The 25,524-nt window shown below is 48.4% G+C and overlaps 1 protein-coding gene across 1 annotated transcript in view; it reads left to right on the top strand.

Moving 5' to 3' along the window:
• Window positions 1–25,524, top strand: part of GALNT10 (polypeptide N-acetylgalactosaminyltransferase 10) — a 1,380,999-nt gene that overhangs the window by 1,186,098 nt on the left and 169,377 nt on the right. The gene's annotated exons all lie outside the window — the stretch shown is intronic.

Below are 25,524 nucleotides of genomic sequence, written 5' to 3'. Positions count from 1 at the left end.
GCACGCCACGTGCAATCTCTGCTTGCCGAGGGACCACCCCGAAGCGAACTGCAGAGCGTGTAGTAGGTTTAAACCTAAGACACTTAAGGACCGTTCGACAAAGCGTTGGGCCCACCACGCCAGGCAGGCGGCCATGGCAGCGGAGGACGCCTTCAGCGATGGCAGCGACGCCGTACTTTCGGACGGCGAGGGCATTACGGCGTCGAAAGACAGCCGAGCGCAGGTCCCCGACCTCGGAAGGTCGTCCGGCAGGGCGGCTATGGGGAAGACCCCCGGCGACGCAAGCGCTACACACCCTACACACACTAAGCACACTAAGTCCAACCGAACCTCGACGACGTCGACTTCTCGGAAAGAGGCACAGATAGAAAGGTCCGACTCGGTGTCCTCTGGGCGCTCTCGATCGAGATCGCCTCATGACACAAGGCAATCATCCACTCTTGCCAAGAGTGCCTCGCTCCCTAGACTAACGGAAGTTCGATCGTCGGAGGACGAAGACGACTTCCACCCCCAGGCCGCGCTCCAAGAGACGGAGCCCACCAACGAGGCCCCACGCTCGAAAGACACAGATACCTCTTCCAATCCTCGACGCCAGGCGTCGAAAGTCTCCGGGGCCTCCAAGGGACAGGGAAAACATTTTTCCACGCACGGGGAGGGGGGGAAACAGCAGAAAGCACATTCTTCCACTCCTGTAAGACCTTCCTTTCCCCCGAAGCAGACAGACAAATACAAGTCTACTGAGAGATCAACATCCAGCAAGGGTACCCTTGATAAGTCCCCTAAATTGCCTACTAAAGTCATCCCCTGTTCCAAAGAATGGTCCAGTGAAGACATAGACAGGGTCATGTCAAGGATATTTTCCTTGGCAGATTTTTACGACAAGAATCCAGAGCATTTCCTCTCTTATGACCCTCAGGGGGCCACACCCTCAGGTCCCACTGATCCTATCCCCCTAAGTAAAAAGGCCCGGTTCGAAAGACCTGAACCCTTTGAGGTGCAGCCTTACTCTACTCCATACTCTACTCCACACCCCAGGTACCAAGGAGACACTTTCCCTGAGGGGGACCAGGAGTTTGAAATTATGGAGGAACAAACCGGGACGGAATACTATGCGGATGATGAGGACCAGGAGGAGGGAGAAGATGAGCAGGAAATTTACAGAGTAGATTCCCCGGTAGAGAACGAAGCCCCAATTACCGACTCGCCAGTCGATAACCAGCCCCTCCTTAATGAGGTTCTCGCTCGCGCGGCAGAACATTTTCACATCGACACCCACGGTGTACAGGAGGAAAGGGACTTCGCAGAAGAGTTGGTGGGAGAGAGGAGGCCGGTCGCTCAGACCATCCCTATCCTTAAATCCATCCAACGAAGAATAGATCCGTCCCTGGTGAACCCAAACCTCACCAGAGCAGTCAAACCCAGGGTCGAAAAACTTTTCCGGGCAGCCCAGTCTGACCCTCTCTATATAAGAGGACATCTTAAACCAGACTCCCTAGTTGTTACCAACACTCGGAAGAGAGCTGGAACACCCTTATCTTCGTCAGAAGCTCCTCCCGACAAGGACAGCAAGAAACTTTACGGGTTTGGCAGGAAGGTAGCCTCAACGTCCGCCTACCAAGCAAGGATTGCTAACTCCACCACCCTGTTGGCCAGCTACAACTGCCATCAATGGGAAGAGGTCGCGGCACTCATAACCTCTGCTCCTGAACTGTTAAAGGGCCAATTGGCTCGGATCTCGGCAGAAGGGAGAGCCGTGTCTGGTTGCATACTGAAAGCAACTTTCGACGCCGCGGACAACTCAGGGAGATTGATAGCAGAAGGTACTGTTATCAAAAGACATGCGTGGTTACGGCAGTCGGGGTTCAAAACAGAAACTCAGGCTTCATTAATAGACAAGCCGGTGGAACCCGATCTATTGTTTGGGAAAGCGGTCGAAGACGCACTAAAAAACGCCAAGGACGAATACGAAACACTGAAATCCCTTGGCCAACTAACCAACAAACCCCCTAACCAAAGGGGAACAGTAATTTTCGTCGCCCACGCGGCCAAAATTCACAAAGAGGCAACTATGCCCAGGGACAGGGTACACAGTGGAACAACAGCCAGCAGTCTACCCAAAGTTACGGCAGGGGTAACAAAAGAGGTTGTGGGAGAGGCAGAGGCAGCCCCAACAAGGGAGGTGGCACGCCTCCACCAAAACAGTGACGCTCAGTTCAGGGTCCCTTCTCACGCAACCCCAGTAGGGGGACGAATTTCCAACTTCACCCAGGCTTGGGAAGGGATCACCTCAGACAGATGGGTGCTGTCAACAGTGTCCACAGGATATTGTATAGAATTACTGCAGCGTCCCCGGAACCATCCTCCACGACAAAGAGTACACTCCTTAGAACATCAGAAGATCCTCCTCAAGGAGATCGCCATTCTGCTAGAAAAGGACGCGATAGAACTCGTCCCAGGACACCAGGTAAACAAGGGTATCTATTCAACTTACTTCCTTGTGCCAAAGAAAGATTTGACAATGCGGCCCAGTATTGGACTTACGGCCTGCCAACAAGTATGTCAAGCCCCAAAAATTCCGTATGACCACGCTACAAGAGGTAATCCCCCTCCTAAAAAAGGGGGATTACATGGCAACCTTGGATATGAAAGATGCTTATTTTCATATTTCCATGCTCCCGGCGCACAGAAAGTACTTGCGCTTCAAGGTGGACAGTCGCCACTACCAATTCAAGGTACTGCCCTTCGGGATAGCTTCAGCACCAAGGGTATTCACCAAGGTACTGGCGGTGGCAGCTGCACACCTACGCAGGGAGGCAATCCCAGTGTACCCTTATCTGGACGGCTGGCTCATAACGGGGGAAACCCCAGGAATTTGCAGGACAAACATTCAGAGGACTATCGACCTCCTCCACGAATTAGGCTTCTCAATCAACGAGAAGAAGTCAAGCCTGGTGCCAAGCACCTCAAAACAGTTCCTAGGAGCAATCCTAGATACTCAGAAAGGGTTGACCTTCCCTTCGGAAGAGAGAATTCAGAATATACTACTGCAAATTCCACATTATCAGTCGGGTCAACAAATAACGGTACGCAAAGCAATGCGGTTACTGGGCATGATGGCGTCATGCATTTACCTGGTCCCCCACGCGCGACTGCGCATGCGTCCCATGCAGGAATGGTTGGCGAAACAGTGGTCTCAGGCAAGTGGTCAGTGGGACGATCTAGTGGTCGTTTCGCCAACACTTGTACAGAGCCTACACTGGTGGACAAGAGAGAATCTCGCAAGGGGAAAACCCTTTTACGATCCCGAAGTACAGGCAGTGGTGACTACAGATGCATGCCTGACTGGGTGGGGAGCTCACCATCTCCACCACACAGCTCAGGGTCTCTGGTCTCACTCAGTAGCCAAGAACCACATAAACCTGCTAGAGCTTCTGGCAGTATTCAGAGCGCTTCGGGCGTTCAAGCCCCATCTACTAAACTTGTCGGTGCAGATCCGGACGGACAGCACGACAGCCATGTTCTATCTAAACAAGCAAGGAGGGACTCGTTCGCCAAATCTGTCCAAGCTTGCCCAGAAAATCTGGATATGGGCACTCAAACGGAACATCTTCCTGTCATCGCAACATGTTCCAGGGGAGCTCAATTCCCTAGCGGATGCTCTAAGCAGAGACTCCCTCCCAGAAAAACACAAATGGGTCCTTCACAGAAAGATCGTAGAAGATCTCTTCTCTCAGTGGGGTTTCCCCACTATAGACTTATTCGCCACAAGCGAAAACAAACAATGCCCAGGATTTGCATCCAGGTTCCCCCAGCCAGACTCACAAGGGAACACCCTGTGGATGAACTGGTCAGGGATGTTTGCGTACCCTTTTCCACCAACTCCTCTCATCAGGAAAGTGGTGTACAAGATAAGGAATCGATGACGCTCATCCTAGTTGCTCCCATGTGGGCGAGACAACCATGGTTTCCACACCTACGCAGGATGGCGGTGTGCGAGCCCATCAAACTTCCAGCCTGGTACAACCTACTGTCCCAGCAACAAGGTCAAACAGTGCACCAGCAACCCAACTCAATGAACCTGGCAGCATGGCTCCTGAGGTCATAGAGTTTGGACATCTCAATTTACCACAGAGGTGTATGGACATCCTAAAAGAATCCAGGAAACCAAACACAAGGCACTGTTACTTTGACAAGTGGAAGAGATTCGTTATTTGGTGCCAGAATAAACAAATCAACCCTGTTAATTGCACTCCTTCCAACATTGTGACATACATGCTCCACCTGCTGGATGCAGGATTGGTTTTTAACTCTCTGAAAGTACACCTGGCAGCCCTCTCGGCTTACACCACATCCCATAACAGGGTGTCGTGGTGGAAAGTACCAGTAGTTAAAGCCTTCATGGAAGGAGTAAAGAGACTTCACCCTCCTATTTCGAACCCACCGCCAGGATGGGACCTTAATGTGGTGCTAGCTAAGCTCATGGGCCCCCCTTTCGAACCCATGCATAAAAGTAGTCTCAAACACCTGACTTATAAAACGGCCTTCTTAGTAGCCATTACCTCTATAAGAAGGGTCAGTGAAATTCAGGCTCTGTCAGTGCAGGATCCTTTCTTTACTATCCACAAAGACAAACTGGTTTTACGCACACACCCTAGGTTCTCACCTAAATTTATATCAAAGTTCCATGTAAACCAGTCCATCGAGCTTCCGGCTTTCTTCCAGAACCCGCAAAGCTCGGCTGAGGTGAAACTACACACCCTAGATGTGCGTAGGGCGGCCCTCTACTATGTAAATAAAACCAGACCGCTAAGGAAAACAGATCAACGGTTTGTCTCCGTAGCTACAGGCAGAGAGGGAGATCGCGTCTCTAAAGGCGCTATCTCGAAGTGGATTATCAACTGTATACAGCTGTGTTACTCTCTTTCTGAAAAAACTCTGCCTTTTACGCCAAGAGCCCACTCTACTAGAGGCATTGGGGCCACTCTGGCTTTCATTGCAAATGTTCCCCTCGACACCATTTGCAAAGCAGCTACTTGGAGCTCTATTCACACTTTTACTCAGCATTACTGCATTGACACTCATTCCAAGACAGATACACAAGTGGGACAAGCGGTTCTAAGACACCTGTTTGCTCATGACCCTTCTCACATCCCACCTCCTTCTTCTGGTACTGCTCGCTAATCTATGCACAGCATGTGATCTAAGCAGATTCCACAAGCCTCAGAAGGGATACATTACTCACCGTAATCGTATTTCTGATGCTTGTATCTGCTTAGATTCACATGCGACCCACCCTTCCTCCCCTCCGAGAGAAGGCGCATGATTGCTTGTAGTCTTACCTTTCTGTCTATCTGCTTGGATTATCTGTACTCACGCTACTCCTCATGCTTCCTCATGTCAGAAAAAATACAATCTGAGGATCCTAGACGCGTGAGGGATCTTGGGTACAGTGGACGTCACACTAGGGATAGTATTACTGGCACGCCTGTGTCGACGCCCATTTTCGAGTTTCGAAAAACAAACTGTAATACTCCGCAGCTTCCACTAGATGTCGGCCTATGCACAGCATGTGAATCTAAGCAGAGACAAGCATCAGAAATACGATTACGGTGAGTAATGTATCCCATATATTTCTAGAGCTTGTGGATCTGCTATATCACATGCTCTGCACAGTCTGACATCTAGTAGTAGTTGTGGTATTACAAGATGTGTTTTCGAAAGTTGAAAACTAATGACGACAGGGCGTGTTAGTAATACTATCCCTAGTGTGATGTGTACTGTACACATGGTCCTTCACGCATTGAGGTCCCTCAGATTGTTATTTTCAGCCATCGTGGTCTGTCGCAAGTTGCAGAGTTCCTTTCCAGGCTGATTCCTTTGATTAACTAAAGGTTTATTTGTAGACTGCTCTTTTCTCCAGCATGTGGTCTGGCATGGATTCACATGCTCATGAATATTCCCCGTCAGGCTGGGAATCCTCAGTAAAAGAAAAAATCAGTTTTAGTTTTGCTTCTGAACTGTCTTTCTTCTAATAGCCAATCACTGGTCTCAGGGTCATACTGCCCCCAGCCAATAACTGCCCTCTACCTAAGCCCCTCCTCGGACAGCAATCTTCAGATTTGTACCACACGTTAAAGTGTTGGGAGTCCTCGTGCTTCGCTCTCGAGCTTTTACTGCGTATTGCTTTTTTTCAAAGAGTTTACTCTTATTTTTTCGGTCAAATCAAGCCTCAAGCTCCACCGATTCTTCTTCCGATTAACGGGGACCCGTTTCGGAAATCTCTACATCCCTCAAGGGCGAAATTTCGTCGAATTTCACTTCTTGGCGGATTCCGGAAGATCTTTGAGGCCTACCCCGCGTGGAGATGGCCGAACACAAAGGAGACTCGACGCCCGTTGGATCCAAGCTGGTTAGGATCTGCCCAGGATGTGGTCTACAGAACATCTTCGAGGATGAGCACTCCCGGTGCCTCTACTGCCTGCACTCCAACAACTCGCACGTGGTGGAGGACTGTGCATTCTGCAAGGACATGTCCGCCCGTACCATGAAGGACCGTCGCAAATGGCTTGCCGACCGGCCCGGGGGCGAAAAGCCCAGCGGCAGGTGATCCCAAGAAGAAGTCTGAGTGGTCTTCTAAGACCTTTGAGGGCGCTCCAGCGACGGGGGCCCAACATAAGGCAAAGCACTGCAAGTCCACGGGCTCTGCGGCTGCCAGTCCGGGCGCAGCATCGCCGACGCTGTCAACCACAAGTCAACGCTCCGGCTCAACGAAGAGGAAGACGGAAAACCTGGGTAAGCTTCGGGAGAAGCCCCGGTCTACCCCGACGGAGAAAGCCAAGGGTGAAGGCCTCAGAAGCGCCAAAGGTCGTGAAGGCCTAGATTCACCTGGCTAAGGCCTCGATTGAGGAAGTGGCAGCGTCCCTGGCGAAACCTGCAGATGCGGCCCCAGTGGAGAGGACCTCAAAGCCAAGAGTTCCCCTGCCCTCCCGGAGGGAATCGTCTTTCCTGCCCATCGGAAAGTCCCCTGTGAAGCCCCTAGCCGAGAAGAGGGGGGGTGCAATAGTCCTACCAGACTCTATCTCCTCCGAGGATGAGCTGGCGGGCCTCAAGTCAGTCTTGGACAAGAGATTCATCGCTGGTCCTACGGGAAGGAGGCGGACGTGGAGAGCGACGGGGGAGCTGACGAGGAACAGCAGATCAACGAGGAACCGGCAGACGCCACTGCCAATGCTCCCGTCGCAACCGCTGCAACCACCGACGGACATCGGAGGACATCTTGCTAGCCCTGCACACCCGGTGTTCAGAAATAAGAATAAGGTTGACTTTGCCTCCGGCGGACGATCCAGCAGCGCCTGGACTGTCGGGAAGTCCTGCACCCAAGTGGAGGCGAGTCCATCTGCCCCCACCCTTCCATCCTTCACCCCTATCCCCTCCTCCGAGGGACAAGGCGCGGACGGACAGCGGCAGCGACGACAGAACAGATCTCCCGTCGCCCCCACCCAGGCTTCTCCTCCCGACGAAATTGGCTCGTTTCACGCCATGATCGCTAGGGCCTCAGAGCTTTTTCAGCTGTGCCCCGAGGAGCAGGAGGAGGGATTCCTTTATCAGCGACGAGAGGCCAAGAGGAAGACCGTGCTCTTGGTCCCACTGTTGGGCGACATCTGGGACGAGGGGTTGACCCTCCTGAAGAACCCATCCTCTGCCCCTGGAAGAGAGACTGGTACGAAAAGAAGTACCGGGTCCCAGACTCGGCACCAATGTGCCTCAGAGCGCAGCCGTCTCCGGACTCCGTGGTCTCTGCGGCTGCCAAGAAGGAATCCGCTGGGACGACGGCGTCGACTTCAACTTCCCCGCCACGCGGCAAGGGGAATAAGCTGGATACCATGGGATGTCGGGGTCATCTCGTCAGCAGCGATGACCATTAAGGCGGCCAACGCTCTCGCTATCGTGGCCCGCTACGATAGGGAGCTGTGGTTTAAAATAGCCCCCTCCTGAACTTCCTCCCAGACGACAAGAGGGCACAGGCCCTTGAAATCTTATAAGAAGGCGAGGTGGCTTTGGACCACTCCATTACGGTGGCCACGGACATCGCCGACACCGGCTTCCACCAGATGGGCAACAGCGTTTGCCTTCGCTGGCGTGGCTGGCTCAGGGCCACCGACTTCCGTCAGGACGTTCAGACGAGGGTACTTGACATGCCCTTCGATGGGAACAACTTGTTCGGCAAGGCAGTAGACCAGTCACTGCAGGCCATCAAGGCAGACACCAAGACATCAACGACAGCCGTCCTTTCGGCCCTCCGGAGGCAAGTCGCAAGTGCCTCCAAAGGATTAGGCGGCAGCTCTTCCTCATACCGTCAGGCGGCCCGTTGTTCGTTGCAGGAAGCCTACAGAAGCGCAACAAGGCTGGCGGACATCGTTGTCATCGCCAAGGGGCCCAAGGCAGTAAGGAGTCGGCGAAGCAGGACTGAACCGGCCGTGACGTCGGGCCCCCACCCGAGCCCCCCGGTGGGAGGGCCTGCTGGTGAACTTCATCGGCGTGTGGAAATCCATCTCCACCAACCATTGGGTGCTGGATGCCCTGGCCCACGAGCACACTTTGGAGTTCCAAAGGAAGTGTCCCTGTTTTCCACCCGTGGCCAGAAAAGAAAACCACATTCCTCAACTACTTCTGGAGGTACGAGCAATGCTCAAGAAGGGCGCAATAGAGCTCGTCCCAAAGAGGCTGCGGGTCTCTGGAGTATACTCTCAGTACTTTCTCGTTCGAAAGAAGACCGGCGGCTGCTGGCCCCATCCTAGATCTCTGCCGCCTCAACAAATATATAAAATCCCAGAAATTCCTCTCTTCAGCATGCTGGGACAGCTGGAAGAAGGGGACTTCCTGTCGTCGCTGAACCTGGAGGATGCCTGCTTACACATCCCCATTCACAAGGGGCACTGAAAGTTTCTGCACTTTGTGGTCCAAGGACGGCACTACCAGTTCAGGGCCATCATCTTCAGTCTGAAGTCGGCCCCAAGGGACTTCACCAAGTGCCTGGCACCGGCGGCGGTGCGGCTGCACCTGCAGGGGATCCATGTCTATCCCGATCTGGACGATTGGCTCATCCGAGCGAAGCCAAAGGACCTCGCCGTCGAACACACAGCGAGGACCATCCGCCTGCTCATGGAACTGGGGTTCTCGATAAACTATGCAAAGTCCTGCTTGGAGCCATTGCCGGACGCCCAGTTCCTGTGAGCCAGACTCAACACGGTGGCACTCCTAGCTGCACCGTCGGAGGACAGGATAAAGGCCATCCTGGGCAACGTACAATGGCTGTTGTCCATGAAGGTTACCAGGGTGAGGTCCATCAAGTCCCTGCTCGGCTTGATGTCATCATGCATCCACCTCGTTTGGCTGTGCAGACTGCAGATGCGACCACTGCAGGAATTCCTTGACACCCGTTGGATGCAGGCATAGGGAAGCTTCGTGGACAGGATCGCCCTCCACGAGACATTCCGTTGAGCGATTCTATGGTGGGGGGTCCGTGCGCATCTTGCCGCGGGCACGGACTTCCAGACCTCAACGCACAAGGAGACAGTGACAATGGATGCCTCCCTGAAGGGATGGGGCGCACACACTTGAAATCTCCAGGCAAGAGGCCTTTGGCTCCCGGAGAAGTTGTTGCACATCAAAGTCCTGGAGCTCCGGGCCGTGTTTTTGGCCCTCAAGTCATTCCTTCCGTCCCTTAAGGGCAAGGTGGTGCGGGTCTTCAACGACAAGACCCCAACAATGTTCTACATTCGGAAGCAGCGGGGCACCAGATCCCCTGCTCTCTCTCATGAAGCGCAGGACCTATAGCACTGGTCTGTTGCTCAAAGGATGTTCCTGGTACCCTTTCATCTGGCAGGAGTGAAGAACACAGTCGCCGACTCACTCAACAGGGAGCTGTGCTCTTGCCACGAATGGGAACTTAGGCAGGATCAGGTGGACCTACTGTTTCGACGATGGGGCAATCCCCAGATCGATCTGTTTGCGACGACGATGAACACCAAGTGGCGGAGGTTCGCCAGCATGTTTCCCCAGCCGGGGAGCATGGGGGATGCATTCTCATTCCCCTGGGACGGCCTGTTTCTCTATGCTTTCCCACAGTTGCCGTTGCTTCTGCAACTCATCAGTCATCTCAGACGGTCCCGGTACGGGATGATCCTCGTCGCACTGGCGTGGCTGAGGCAGATGATGGTACCCGGACCTTTTGGACTTGTCAGCGTCCCCTCCAGTCAAGCTTCCAGCAGACTCGGATCTTCTCGCCAGGGAAAGATGCGCGGTTCTGCACCACGACCCATCGTCGCTGAATCTGCAGGCCTGGTTCCTGCAGCATTAGAGTTTGGTGGATACGAGATCTCAGCAGACTGCAAGGAGGTGCTTGCCAAGGCCATGGCTGCTTCGACTCTTAAGTGCTACGGACATAAATGGAAGAGGTTCACTGTCTGGTGCCGTGCACAGAAGATAAACCCTCTACGGATTACGGCCCCTCAAGTGCTGCTGTACTTGCTGTCGCTGGCCAAGGTGGGGCTGGCACACGCCTCTATCAAGATCCATCTGGCGGCTATCTCCCGCTACACCAGAGCTCCGGGGCGATCGTCGCTGTGGTCGCATCGCCTGGTGAAGCAGTTCTGAAAGGACTTTTCCACTCGTTCCCACCGGTGAAGGCTGCGGCCTGGCGTGGGAGCTCAATGTGGTGTTGACTAGACTCATGGGTCCCTCGTTCGAGCCTATGCATTCGGCACCTCTGAAATTCCTGTTGTGGAAGAAGGCGTTCCTGGTGGCCATCACCTCCGCACAACGAGTGGGCGAGATTCAGGACCTCTCCTGTAAGCCTCCGTGCTTGACTTTCCATGCAACTAGGGTCGTGCTGAGGACGCACCCCTCCTTCATGCCCAAAGTGCAGTCAGACTTCCATCTCAACTAGCCCTTGGTGTTACCTGTTTTCTTCCCGTTGCCTTCATCGCCGGCTGAGAGAACTTTGAACTCGCTGGATGTGGCTAGAGCGCTGAAGCTCTATTGTGGACCGCAAGAAGAGTTTTCGGAAGGCGCGCAGCTGTTTGTGAACTTTGGCCCTGTGAACCAGGGGAAGGCCCTCTCCATGGCCTCCATTTCCAGGTGTCTCTCCGACTGCATCATACATTGTCACCGGTTGGCAAATCGACCGTTGCCTGGCCGTCAAAGAGCCCATTGGCTCTTGGCTATGGCGTTCCTGTGTGGTGTGCCCCTGCTGGACATCTGCAGGGCTGATACGTGGAGGTCGACTCACACCTTCACGAGATTCTAATGCGTTGACCGGGATTCCAGGGAGGAGGAGGAGTCCAGAGTCGGCCAAGCAGTGCTGCGCAACCTGTTTGCTTGAAGGTGAGCCGGGTGAGGCGGTAAGAGATGCTTAATGTTGAGTTGTTGTAATGCTTAATGTTGAGCCTTGCCACCTCCCGTGGTTGTGCATGTGTGTACTGCTATGTGTTTTTTTTATTCATGAGCATGTGAATCCATGCCAGACCCCATGCTGGAGAAGGAACAAGTTACTTACCTGTAACTGTTGTTCTCCAGCATGGGTCTAGCATGGATTCACATGCGAACCCTCCCACCTACCCCTCTGCGGTTCTTCTCTTGGTCCTACTGCCACTTTACGTGCTACCAAATCTGAAGATGGCTGCCTGAGGAGGGACTTGGGTAGAGGGCAGTCATTGGCTGGGGGCAGTATGACCCAGAGACCAGTGATTGGTTATTAGGAGAAAGAAACAAAACAAACAGATTTTTTCTTTTACCGAGGATTTCCAGCCTGACGACGGGGAATATTCATGAGCATGTGAATTCATGCCAGACCCATGCTGGAGAACAACAGTTGCAGGTAAGTAACTTGTTCCTTCTTTTCTATTGCCCGCTCTTGCCGCAGAGTCAACTAACTGCTGCGACGGCCTTTGACAGACAACTCCACCATCGACTACCTGACTGAATCGCTGACCAGACGCGTCCTTCACAGGCCTCTTCTGGCTTCGGCCCTTACAGCAGGGAGACAGGTGGGAGGTCTTCATACTGACTTCTTTTAGAGAATGCATATTCTGCCATCCCCTTTACCTTTTCCTCTCCTAACTGCCTTTTTCATTAATGATGGACAAAACTCCTTTTAAATTTTGCCCTACCTGCCATCGAAAATTCCCATGGAAAGACCTGCACATAGTGTTCAATTACTGTCTCCATAGGGATCAATCTGAAAAGCTTTGTGTTAGGATCAGCCTTCCTTTCTTATGGTTTCACCTTCTGAATGCTGTAGGTATGTGGTGATGTCATTTGTGGAATGTATGAGGTATCTTGGAGTGTTTGTGTATGAATGGGTTCTAACCCAGGCGGTTGATCTAAGGAACCCTGGGTGGTGGGAGCCAGTGGGTTTCCCTCACGATTTCCTCCTATCTCCTTATGGACTTGATGAGACCTGATTTGTACCTGTAACTGAAGAACCTGAATAAAGTAACCATTAAGCATACCTGCAACTGTATCCTGTTTATATCAGTATGACCCAGACCGGGTCATAACAATTGGCGACGAGGACTGGTCTCCAACAGGACTGGTTGGATGGACCCTGAAGGCTACAAGGCAACAGGTACCTGTGCGTGTGTGTGTGTGGTCCAGGATAAGGAGAAAGGAGATACTGCTGCGGGGGGTGCAGAGCAGGAGCGAAGCTCAAGTGAGAGACTGTACAAGGAGAGGGAACCCACTGCCCCCATGGTCCAGGAAGAGTGAGTCCCACCACCCAGGGCTGAGAAAGTGACAGTGCCTTGGTAGGCGCAAGGACAGGCACCCAGGGCTGAGGAACTGTTGGTGCACTGGGAGGAGCAAGGCGAAACACCCTCTGCGGGGTATAGAAGGCTGCCTGCTGAGGCACGCAGGGGCAACAGACAGTGGCACCCAGCGAGAATTCAGAGAGACAGTTCTGTGAGGCAGCTCGCCTATGCATTCATTATGTGCTGCGAGGTGCTCGATGTGCCCAAAGACTGATCTAGTGTGAGTTGTTGGCTCGCCATATCTGTGAAGTCCCAGGGGTCGCCTGAGCTACAGAGTCAGCCATGGCATGCTTTGAGCAATGACATATTACACTACTCCAGCTGATAGAAGGAATTCTGTCATCATGATTTTCTAGTGAAGCATTGGGAGAGCTTCACAATGGGTGTTGTGCAGCGCCGGTTTTGGCAATGACCTCAGCTAGCTGCAGTGACAGTTGGCCGGAGAGGTCCGTGTGCTCCTGAGCTCGTAGTGGCACTGATGATGTCATTGGACTGCTGTGAGGTATGGCGGATGAGGAGAACGTCCATCCAGAGCGTTTCAAGGGAAGCGCCATCAGAGGAATGCACCCAGCAGCGTGGTGAACGTTATGACGTGTACAGGGGAGCCGTTTTCAGTTCCGACTTCGGAACATCCTTTGTTTACATTGCTCAGGTTTCGGTATTGTGATGGATGTGTCCATGAAGAAGAAAGAAGAAGAGGAAAAGTTTTTATCTCACACGCAGCGTTTGAAGTTTTCATAGTGCTGTTTTTTGTCAGCGTGTGACTCGTGTCTCAGTGCCAGCTTCATTGGTATGGCGCGCATGAGATGTGCGCTTATTCATAGCTTCGTAGAGTGTAATCACATAATGTTTCATGTGAGTCAAGTACGGAGCTGCAGAAAATAGTAAGCATTGCTGCGATGGGATAGAGAATTTAATGCAATGGTTGTGTATTTTGTTTGGGAAAGAGTAAAAGCTGCTGCGTTGTAAAAAAAAAAAAAAAAAAAAATGGACATGGGTTGTTCACATTAGCCTGCTGTTTATCTTGGCATTATGCATTTTGCAAATATGTTCAGTCTGTGTACTAGATTTGAAACAACAAAGATTAATGGGTACATAAATTCGTACATAAATGCATGGTGAAACAGCATGGATGGATGGATGGATGAAAGATAGAAGGCAAGGCAGTGATGGAGTGCTAACCTCTTGTTTTAAAAGCCATTAGTATAACCTTTTGAAGTTGCAGGAAGGTTATGTTGCAATGCGGCAACAGAGACTTTTAGAATGCTACAAGAAGTTTTATTACAGGGTTATATTTACAGTGATGTTGTTTATACGGGATGAATGGAGTTGCGTGTGCGTGCAGCATGATGTGATTCCATTTTTTGGGTGATATTCATTTTATGCTTCCTGGCTTGTTTTAGCTTTTAACCATCTTGAGGATTTGCAGCCTGTAAAGTTGTACATGAAAGGGCAGCATGGACTTTTAGATGGTGGCTCTACAGTTGTTTCAGAGGCATGTCATTATTGAAATGTTATATGGCTATCTGATTTATTAAGCACGTGATTGGATTTGGAGTGTGGGTAGGGCCCTGCCCACACCCCTCAAGTTACTTCCGGTTGTAACCAAGATGTTGTCACTTGATTGTCTGAGTGATTAAGTTACACGACTGTGTGAGGTTGCATGGGGTGCATGTAACCAGTGTGACGTGTGCGTGCACTGACTGGTTGTGGCTGGTCAAGCGGCTCTGCGGAGTCATGGTAGTGAATTGTATGACTAGTGGTAGTCTGGTCAAGCGGCTCTGCGGAGTCATGGTAGTGAATTGTGTGACCAGTGGTAGTCTGGTCAAGCGGCTCTGCGGAGTCGTGATGGTGAATTGTGTGACTAGTGGTAGTCTGGTCAAGCGGCTCTGCGGAGTCATGGTAGTGAATTGTGTGACCAGTGGTAGTCTGGTCAAGCGGCTCTGCGGAGTCATGGTAGTGAATTGTGTGACCAGTGGTAGTCTGGTCAAGCGGCTCTGCGGAGTCGTGATGGTGAATTGTGTGACTAGTGGTAGTCTGGTCAAGCGGCTCTGCGGAGTCATGGTAGTGAATTGTGTGACCAGTAGTAGTCTGGTCAAGCGGCTCAGAGGAGTCTTGATAGTGATTGGTGTGGCTCTGCGGAGTCATGATAGTAATTTGCGTGGCTCAGAGGAGTCAGGGTAGTGATTTGTGTGGCTCAGAGGAGTCAGGATAGTGTTTTGTGCTGAGCCATGATGGTGAGTGATTCATTATTATTGTTTTTACTTGAAGTGTTGTTTCTGGGGTCATCCAGGAGTTTCTTCTGGGTGGTTCTGGGAGCTTGGCAACAGAACATCTTGGTAGTGGGGTTTACCTGGTGGTTTTTAGTAGCTATGAGGGCTCGAGGTGTCTGGCCAACACATCGAGGAAGTATGGTGGTATGGTTGACTGGTTCTCCACCAGTTGCCTCTGTTGTGAGTGTTGCTATGAATGTTGAGTGGTTGAGGATGAGTCAGGTGAGTGTGTTTTAATTGATTGGAGGCGCCTGTCTCTTCAGTTGCCATGAGTCTATGGTCTGGTGTAGTAGGATAGACATGTTCCTTGTAGGTGTGTAGCGGACTTCGTGCCAGCCCGTATAGGTGGCTGTTTGTGCTCAGGTGTGGCAGCCCTGAGTTCTACCAGTGGCAGTGGTGGACGGGAGGTGGTTTGTTTTCCTCAGGTTGCGTATGGCATGCTGGTTAGTAGCCCAGAGGGGCAGGTCTGTGCTCCAGCGTGGCAGGCTGGTGACCCGTTGGTGGCGGCGACGGGTGGAAGGTGATGCGTGATTTTTTGAAGGACAGAAGTTGTTGTTGTTTAGATGGTGGGGTGCCGTTACTGGATTGTTAGTTACGCCTGGTTGTCCAGCTGTTATATTCTTGGTCTTTTAGAGTGACTGGCAGAGTATTCGTGCTTGAGGCCTTTTGATGGTTAGGTGTGATGACGGCTTCAGGTCATGGTGTGTTTGAGGTGTGAGTTAGGATTAGCCTTCCCTTCTATGGTTTATAAGGGAAGGAGGTGTTAGGATCAGCCTTCCTTTCTTATGGTTTCACCTTCTGAATGCTGTAGGTATGTGGTGATGTCATTTGTGGAATGTATGAGGTATCTTGGAGTGTTTGTGTATGAATGGGTTCTAACCCAGGCGGTTGATCTAAGGAAGCCTGGGTGGTGGGAGCCAGTGGGTTTCCCTCATGATTTCCTCCTATCTCCTTATGGACTTGATGAGACCTGATTTGTACCTGTAACTGAAGAACCTGAATAAAGTAACCATTAAGCATACCTGCAACTGTATCCTGTTTATATCAGTATGACCCAGACCGGGTCATAACACTTTGCAAGTCCTGCAAACATTTCTGCCCAAAAACTCTCCAAGATTAACACATCAAATGCTTGGCCGTCCACGCAATGCAGGCCGCAGCCTCCATCGATTAGACGGAGAACTCCAGCAAGGTTAGTATTGGTGTCCTTAGTGATGCCAAATGTGCGGGACCCTGACTCCAATAAGCAGGCCAGCGGCTCTGTGACAGAGACGACACCCAGCGGCCATAGCACACACATCCAAGAACATTAAGCATATACCCCACTTCCGACATTTGATGAAATCGGCAAGCGTCGAGGCCCATGTTGTGTCCACAGAAAAAAACCTTAAGATCTTTTCTTTCCTCCGGGCCATCGCATTCATTTTCACCTCATGCCAAGCCTCTGAAAACGAATCCTAAGGTTGGTTTGGACACCGCACACAAAAAGGCCTGCAAAGGCTCATCGGCGTCCTCCAAACAAACGCCAAAAATGTAATAGTAAATTAAAAAAACACATCCCTGTTAAACCCTAAGTCTCCAAAAAAGTTGAAACTCTCAACGCCTCTCTCCTCCAAAACCATGCAGGCTTTAGATTCTTCTTCCCCTGTGGACAAATGCTCAGGGGCTATGCATCACAAGGACCGGGCACCCTCTCGAACCACCCCTACAATGTCAGTCTTTCCACCTTCATGTGACTATACTCCTGAACAGTTTAACAGAATTTTAAAGAGGATGTCATATTTTGTATCGACTTTATGGACAAGCATCCAGAAGAACTAATGTCCCTTAGAGATGACTCACAACCAGGGGCTTCATTGCATAAACCCCCTGCCAAATAAACTCGTCTTGAGCCATAGCCTACAAATATGACCTAGGACCCACGGCCTCCACCTACCAAGACCCATCTCAGGACATGTATGATGTGGATCTCTCAAGGTCACAAGGGGCCCTGTATAGTCAGGACCAATACTACGACTATGATTACAACATCTATGTCATTCAGTCTCCTGACCACCAAGACCAGCCTGTAGCAAACTCTCCTGTAGACAACCAACTACAATACAATGAACTGCTGCTTAAGACTGCCCAACACTATTGAAACTTTAGTATTTACACCCAAGAGGCATAAGTGGACACAGACTTTCTGGAGGACATTCTGGGAGACAGGAAGTCCACCACTCCGTTCATCCTGCTGTTAGTCTGTACAAAGACGTATACAGCCCTCCCTACTTGTGCTTAATCTCACTAGGGTGGTTAACCACAGAATAGAGTAATTATTCAGGCCAGCGCCCACAGAACCTCTGTATATTAGGGGTCAGCTAAAACCTGATGCACTAGTTGTCACAACTGCCAGAAAGAGGGCAGACAAAGAAAGCAAAAAATTATATACTTTCGGAAGGAGGGTTGCATCCTCAGCAGCATATCAAGCTAGAATCGCTAACACTACACTTCTGGCTAATTACGGCTGCCACAAGTGGGATGACTTGTAACACCAGGTTGAAGCCGTGCCAGAAACCCTAAAATCGCAATTCTTAAGCACTATTGAAGAGGGCAAGCAGGCATCAAACTGCATTATCAAAAATAATCTTGATGCAGCAGATAATGTAGGCCTCGTCATCGCAGAAGGCACGCTCATCAAGCACCATGCCTGGCTCAGAAAGTCTGGTTTTAAGCTAGAGACTCAGGCCACCCTGCTGAACATGCCGGTGTAGCCTAATGTACTTTTCGGTAAAGGGGGAGTATGACACTCTTAAATCCTTTGGCCAGTTAACAAACAAGCCCTACGTACAACAGGGCTCCTCAAACTCCAGAAGGTTTCGGGGTCAAGGTTCACAGCGCTCTTCCGGATACACTCGGGGCTGACAGTCTTCATCTTGGGGCCCATCGCAAGGGCAATCTTACTCTTCCGGTTTTCAAATCCAGAGGAAGAGGAAGAACCTCATCTGGAAGAGGCTCTACCTGTTCCAAACAATGATGCATTGCTACAGGATACTCTTCCCCCCCCTTCCATTCCATTACTGGTAGAAGGTCGAATTTCACACTTCACCCGCGCATGGGAGGGGATAACGTCCGACAAGTGGGAGTTGTCCCCCGTGGCATGTAGGTATTATATCAAACTGTTACAAAAACCACCCAACCGCCCACCAAAACACAGAAAATGACGCCAGAACAGAACCGCATACTGTCAGAAGTAAAGGCACTGCTTTAGAAGAACTCCATAGAGATCGTCCAGCAAATCGGGTAAACAAGAGTATTTATTCAACAAACTTCCTTGTGCCAAAGAAAGACCTTTCCATGCGCCCAGTACTAGATCTGCGCCCTGCGAACAAATATGTCAAACTCCAAATTAAAACAGGGGTACTACATGGCAACATTGGATATGAAAGATGCATACTTTCATATTTCATTGCTCCCTGCGCACCGGAAATATCTGCGTTTCAAGATAGCGGGAGTGCACTACCAGTTCAAAGTACTCCCCTTCGGCATCGCATCAGTGCCAAGAGTATTAACAAAGATGCTCAGTTTTAGCAGCACACCTGTGCAGAAAGTCAATCCCTGTATACCCTTAACTGGACGACTGGCTAATTACCGGGGAATCTCCTCAAATTTCCGAACCAAATACACAAAAGACAATAGACCTTCTTTTCAATTTGAGCTTCCCCATCAACGAAAAGAAATCAAGTCTAGTACCCAGCCAAATAAAACCATTTCTGGGAGCAATTCTAAAAGAGGAGCTTGTTGCTAGTACCTCACTACACGGCCGGTCACCAGATAACTGTACGGGATGATGATCTCATGCATTCACTTGGTTTCACACACGCCTCTGCGCATGCGTCCCATGCAGGAATGGTTAGCTAAACAATGGTCTCAGGCAAGCGGTCAGTGGTTGTTTCGCTAACCCTGGTACAGGCTTTTCGCTGGTGGTCCAGGGACAACCTGCTAAAAGGAAAGTCCTTTCGTGTTCCACCAGCACAAGTGACCCTAACTACGGAAACCTCACTTGCCTGATGGACGGCTCACTTCCTTCACCATGCAGCCCATATGGCCAGTGGACAACACTTAAAGATCAAACAGTGCGAGTCCTCACAGAAGGCACCACTGCTATGTTCTGCATAAACAAGCAAGGAGGCACACACTCTCAAAGTCTGTCCAAGCTATCCCAAAAAATATGGAAGTGGGCACTCAAGCGGATCATGTTTCCTAACCTCAGAACATGTTCCGTGGGAACTCTTCTCTGGCAGATCCCCTCTCCCAGAAGAACACGAGTAACAACTCAACAAAGATATCCTAGACAGAATATTCTCACAATGGGGTCACCCCCCATTAGACTTGTTTGCCACAAGCATAAAGGCTCAATGCCCAGACTTTACGTCCCGGTTTCCCCAACCAGGGTCCAAGAGGAACGCCCTGTGGATGAACTGGTCAGGGAAATTTGCTTACGCTTCCTCGCTCCCCCTCTAAACCCCCCCCTCCCCACCACTCCCCGACACCACTCCTGAGCGAAATAGTGCAGGAACAAGTGACTAATCCTGGTTACTCCTATGTGGGCATCTTGGTTTCCACATCTGCTCAAACTGGCAATATGCGACAGTCTAGTTCCTGTGCCCATACAACATGCTAACACAACACAAGGGAGCATCCCTCCACCCGCGCCCTCAATCTATGAACTTGGCAGCCTGGCTCCTAAAGTCATAGAATTTGTCCACTTGAATCGTCCACAAATGTGTATGTATATCCTAAAGGAGGCACGAAAACCCAACACCTGGCACTGCTATTTCAATAAGTCGAAGAGATTTGTGATATGGTGCAGGTCACAAACACTAAACCCAACAAAGTTCCCCAGCTAACATTCTACATTACATGCTTTACCTACTAGACTCTGGCCTAGTATTCAACTCCATTAAAGTTCATTTGGTGGTCCTGTCCTCTTACACCACTTTACAAAACAAGATGTCCTGGTGGAAAGATTCCTGTCATTAAAGCATTTATGAAAGGGGTAAAGAGGCTGTACCCTCCAATTTCCATCCCTCCTCTGGGTTGGGATCTTAATGTTGTGCACTCAAAACTCATGGGTCCCCCTTTTGAGCCTATGCACAAGGCCAGCCTAAAACATCTGACTTACAAAACTGCATTCCTAGTAGCTATCGCCTCTATAAAACGGGTCTGTGAGCTAAAGGCTTTTCATAATCCACAAGGACGGGGTTGTATCCTCGGGACACACCCTAGGTTTTCACCTAAGTTCATCTCAAAGTCCCATGTTAATCAATCCATAGAACTTAATACCTTCTTTCAAAATCCATCCAATTCAGCTGAAAGGAGCCTCCATACACTTGATGTACAGAGAGCAGTCTTGTACTATGTGAACAAAACTAAACCTCTACGGAAAACAGAACAACTCTTTGTTTCTATAGCACCTGGGAGAGAGGGCGATCACATATCAAAAAACGCCATCTCCATATGGATAGTCAAGTGCATACAGCTCTGCTATTCCCTATCCAAAATACTTTTACCTTTCACTCCTAGGGCTCACTGTACCATACATACAAGAGCAAAGCTGCTGCATTGAGTTCCATCCATACTTTCACACAGCATTATTGCATTGACACTCACTCAAAAGCAGATATGCAGGGGGTCACAAGCGGTTCTAAAACATCCCTTTGCTGCTGTACCTTCTCATTTCCCACCTCCTTCTCTAGGTACTGCTTGCTAATCTATGCAGAGGTTGTGATCAAAGCAGAGCCAAAAGCTCCAGAAGGGATACATTTCTCACCATAATCTTATTTTGGGTGCTTGTATCTGCTTAAATTCACATCTGTTCTCGTGCTACACTTCATGCAGCCTCATGTCAGAAACAATCTGAGGGACCTCGACGGGTGAAGGACCATGGGTACTGTACACGTCACCCTAGGGATAGTATTACTAACACGACCTGTCGATGTCTGTTTTCAACTTTCGAAAACCAATCTTGTAATACTCTGCGACTACCACTAGATGTCGGACTATGCAGAGCATGTGAATCTAAGCAGATACAAGCACAGTAATGTGTCCCATATACATATATATATAGCAGAAACTGTGATAACCCAGAAAAACATCTATGCGTCTTCTACTCCAGTATGGGAGGAAGGGTGGACGCATGTGAATCTAAGCAGATACAAGCACAGATATATATATAGATAATTTTGCCGAGTATTGTTCCTTGGCAACTTATATTAGTCAAGGTGTGGCTCCCCGCCTTTCTATGTAAGTCGATGTGTATTTTTTTGCGGAATGGCAAATACACATGATATTTGAAATCGGCTATTTTTGGACTAGGGGGAGACCGACTCAGCACCTCTTACCCACTGTATTGTGGAGTGTGAGGGATATAACACAAGTTTACCCACATTGTGTTATTAAGCTCAGGTGTTTTGCTACTTTTCTTATACAGCACACTAGACATCTCTTGCACGGACTATAGACTTGTCTAGTCCGCTGCAATGACAGACCAGGTTGAAGCCAGGAGACGGGCAGCGGCAACTATTTATTTAATCAAGAGTCAGCAGCCACAGAAGCCAAGGTGGACAGTAGTCTTCCAGCAAGTCTTACCGTACAGCAACAATTTGACAAACTTGAGAGGATTAAGAAAAAGGAGATATCTAAATGGTGGGAAGCAATGACACTGCAGACATATCTTGAAGTTCAAAGAATCCCTAGAGGACTGAGAATCCCCACGATCCCTACGTTTGAAGACCTGAATCCCGAATTGATTAAGGAATGGACTGATCACACCAATACATGTTCCTGCAAGATGATTGAAAGTTTAGTCAAGTATGTGAAAATAGACGGGACCAAACTCCTCAAAGATATTGAAGAAATGGAGGAACAGTTATTCTCTTCTGATGATGGAGATGAATGCAAAAGAAGAATGTCACGCATGGAAGAAAATCTTGAGAGACATGAAGGTGAGATCAGAATGAGGAAACAACATAAGTTCAAACGAGATCGCTTAGACTACGAACAAGGGAGAATCTACACTTTTGCCAAGAGATTTGACAACCCAATTAAAATCAGACTGGAACAAATAGAGAAAAATGATACGATTATTATTATTATCTTGTTTTGGTTTGTATAAACCTTTACAAAACATATTTCACAAGCAAGACAAAAGAGCATAAGTTAATACAAAATTACAAAAGTACAAACATTTCTCATCTAAAAACAGTTGCATATATACTTAAACATAAGGAGATTAAATACAAAGCTGCACAAGTCGATATTAAAAATCTTATATCAAGAAAACGCTAAAACTCTTTATAATATGACCATTTTCATATCAAGTCACAAATGATTCTCAAAAATTCATTAATACGTATTTTTAAAACCGTGGAGTTTCCATGAAGCATTTCATACCACAGCCTGGCTCTGTTCACATTAGAGGTGTCATTTACAAACATTGCAAAGTATTCATTTCTATGTTTTACAAGGGCAGGACATACCAACAATAAATGCAACAGTGATTCACTAACTCCAAATACATTGCAGTGTCTGCAAAATTTGATTTCCGCAACGTTGCTATTCCTAATATTCTGAATTGCTAGGGTGTTTAAAATATTACGGCGAAATCTCATGGTCGCATTTCTAAAGGCTCTAGAAGGATATTTTTCTAAGTATTTCTCGGGAGCAGCTTTCCATTTCCAAAAAGATATGGCTTGCGAGTATAACCTAGAGTTCAGAATCACCACATTGTTATTCAGCCAATCAAAAGCTTTTACCAATTCTTTCACTTTACCCGGATTCCTTATAAGAATCTCTATAGAAAGACTCAATTCCGCTAGTATTTTGGTACAGTCTCTTTTGAGATCACACATAAATGTACCTTCAGCGTCTGTTCCCAAAAAATAATACAATGTATTGGCCTCAGAGATAAGACATTTGCGTAGTAATTGTAACTTCTTCCAATGCATAATGCTCCTTAATGATGGCAAACCCAACTCGTACCGTATTAGTTCCATAGGAATACATTTCGGTATGTGTCTTAAAACCTTACGCCATATTTGGGCTTCAATAATTTTCAAAAATGGAGCCAGATACTCTGAGCAAAATTCTATTCCATATAACAAGCGTGGGATAGCCTTTGTGCGATAGAATAGAATACATGGAGTAAGAGTACATCTTCTGAATCTTTTCTCCACTATGTTCAGCTGATTAGCAATTACTGAAGCTTTTATACTAAGATTTTTTTTTTGTGAAGCCAATTGCTTGTGAGGTGGTATAAGTATAGCCCAGATATTTCAATATTGGTTTGTATTTTAGCTTTACACCACCACAAACAGAAAAGGAATCTTGTTTTATAAATCTCATACCTGTATAGAATATCACTGTTTTAATAGGGTTTATCAGAAGCTTCCTATCCCGTAACAAAATCTTCGAATGCAACAATCGTTCTCTGTAGGCCTACTTTTGTGCCATCAAATGGAAGAAAATCGTCCGCATAAGCGATCCATTTTATTCTTAATTTACCCAATTTTGGTGATGCCAGACCACTAGGATCCAGGAACAACCCAGCCTTAGATACATAAAGATTGAACAGCGTGGCTGCCAATCTGCAACCCTGTCTTAAACCATTGTAGGTCTTGATTCGGTCAGACATTAAACCATTGGTGTTGAGTCGCACTCTCATCTCTGTGTTTGAATATAGGGCTATTAACAGGTCTAATAGACTTTCCTCTATACCCAGGTCATATAGCGTCCTCCAAAGGAGTTTCCTGTCGACCATGTCAAAAGCCATAGACAAGTCCATTGAGGCTAAATATAGAGGCTGCTTATCTTTGGCTTTAGCCTTACTTAGAACATTTGCTACAACTGATCCACCCAAATCCGTCCTCATTGCCTGTCTGAAGCCTATTTGTCTTATATCCAATATATGAGAGGCCTCTATCCATATATTCAATTCTTCCAAGACAATTGCTGCAAATATCTTGGATTCCACATCAGTTAACATAATTGGACGATAATTCAGTGGACTTAAGCGATTTCCCTTCTTATATATTAGAATGACATAGGACATCTTCCAGGAATTGGGGTATAGTACTAAACAAACAATTCAATACACCAGCCCACATATCTACATTACGTTTCAATGTGATATACGACAGGTTATTGGGGCCAGGAGTAGTTGTAGGCCTCACCTTTTTTATGTGGATGGAAATGTTATTAACTGAGATATTCAGTGACCACATCTTATTACTATTGTGTGTAACATTGGGAAGGGTATCAGGGTACTTATATAGCTTCTCAAAATAATCCACCCACACATTCCCAGCAATAGGGTTCATTGTCATCCACAGCTGATTTGCTTCAATGCCGTTAATAATTAGCCATGTATTTTTGTTATTACCTTTTTCTCAGGCAGAAATCATGGCTTCACCATCTTTTTGAGCCATAATTGCTTTATGTGATAATAGCCAATTCTTAAATTTTTGTTTACGTTGCTTAATTTTACCGCACATTTCTATAAGATTTGAATTTTGCTTTTTTATAAGGCGCAAGTCTTTTCTTAGGAGAGTCTTTCTCATTTTTACTTCGTTGTCAAATATGAGTGCGTTTATTTTTTAGGAGTGACCATATTCTGTTTACTTACATTAGCTGACCCCAACATATACTCAACATATGACTTAAAACATTCACCTGAGTAGGTTACCATTTTCCACTGTAGTGACTGCGTTGTGTAGTCATGTAACATCAGGGTGTTATTAGCTGGAGACCATTTAACCCTGGATCCAGCAACATTCACTATGACATTCTCCATATATGGGGTCTCCTCTTTTTGAATTTTCAACCTGGGCAAATTCGTTTAGATCATTGCATGATCGCTTTCATCTAATCTATACACATTTAATAAACATGAGGCTTCCTGTAAATGATTACTCACGAAGATGTAATCCAGAATAGACTTCTGGCCACGTGCTTGCCATGTTGGAGTAGTGTTGAATATGGGATACATACACCAACTCAACATAAATTCCAGCCACAGGCTCCCTCTATATTCCTTATTTGAAGCCCCTGCACACTCAATACCTATAGATGCTAAAATCCATAGTGCATCACTATAATCCAGATTACAATCCGCATTCAGGTCACCAGAGAGCAACAAAGCACCACCCATATTTATTTCCAGCCAATCACTTATATATTGATTCAGCATTGCGAGTAGATGTAAAATCTGTACATTTGAGTGTTTGGCAGCATTCCAATAGAGGTTCATAAGCATAATAACAATGTTGCCCCTGTCAGTTGCTAAAATAAAAGTACCTACGATTGCACAATCTGATATCACTTGCTCGGAGACCAATGTGATGTTGGAGCCTGACCGGTAAGCTAATGCGAGTCCGCCACTTGGACGACCAAGCGAACCCTTA

This window comes from Ambystoma mexicanum, chromosome 3q, assembly GCF_040938575.1.
Source record: "Ambystoma mexicanum isolate Mex_15411 chromosome 3q, UKY_AmexF1_1, whole genome shotgun sequence".
NCBI classification, from domain to species: Eukaryota; Metazoa; Chordata; class Amphibia; order Caudata; family Ambystomatidae; genus Ambystoma; species Ambystoma mexicanum.
This window is presented reverse-complemented; position numbering and strand designations above follow the sequence as displayed.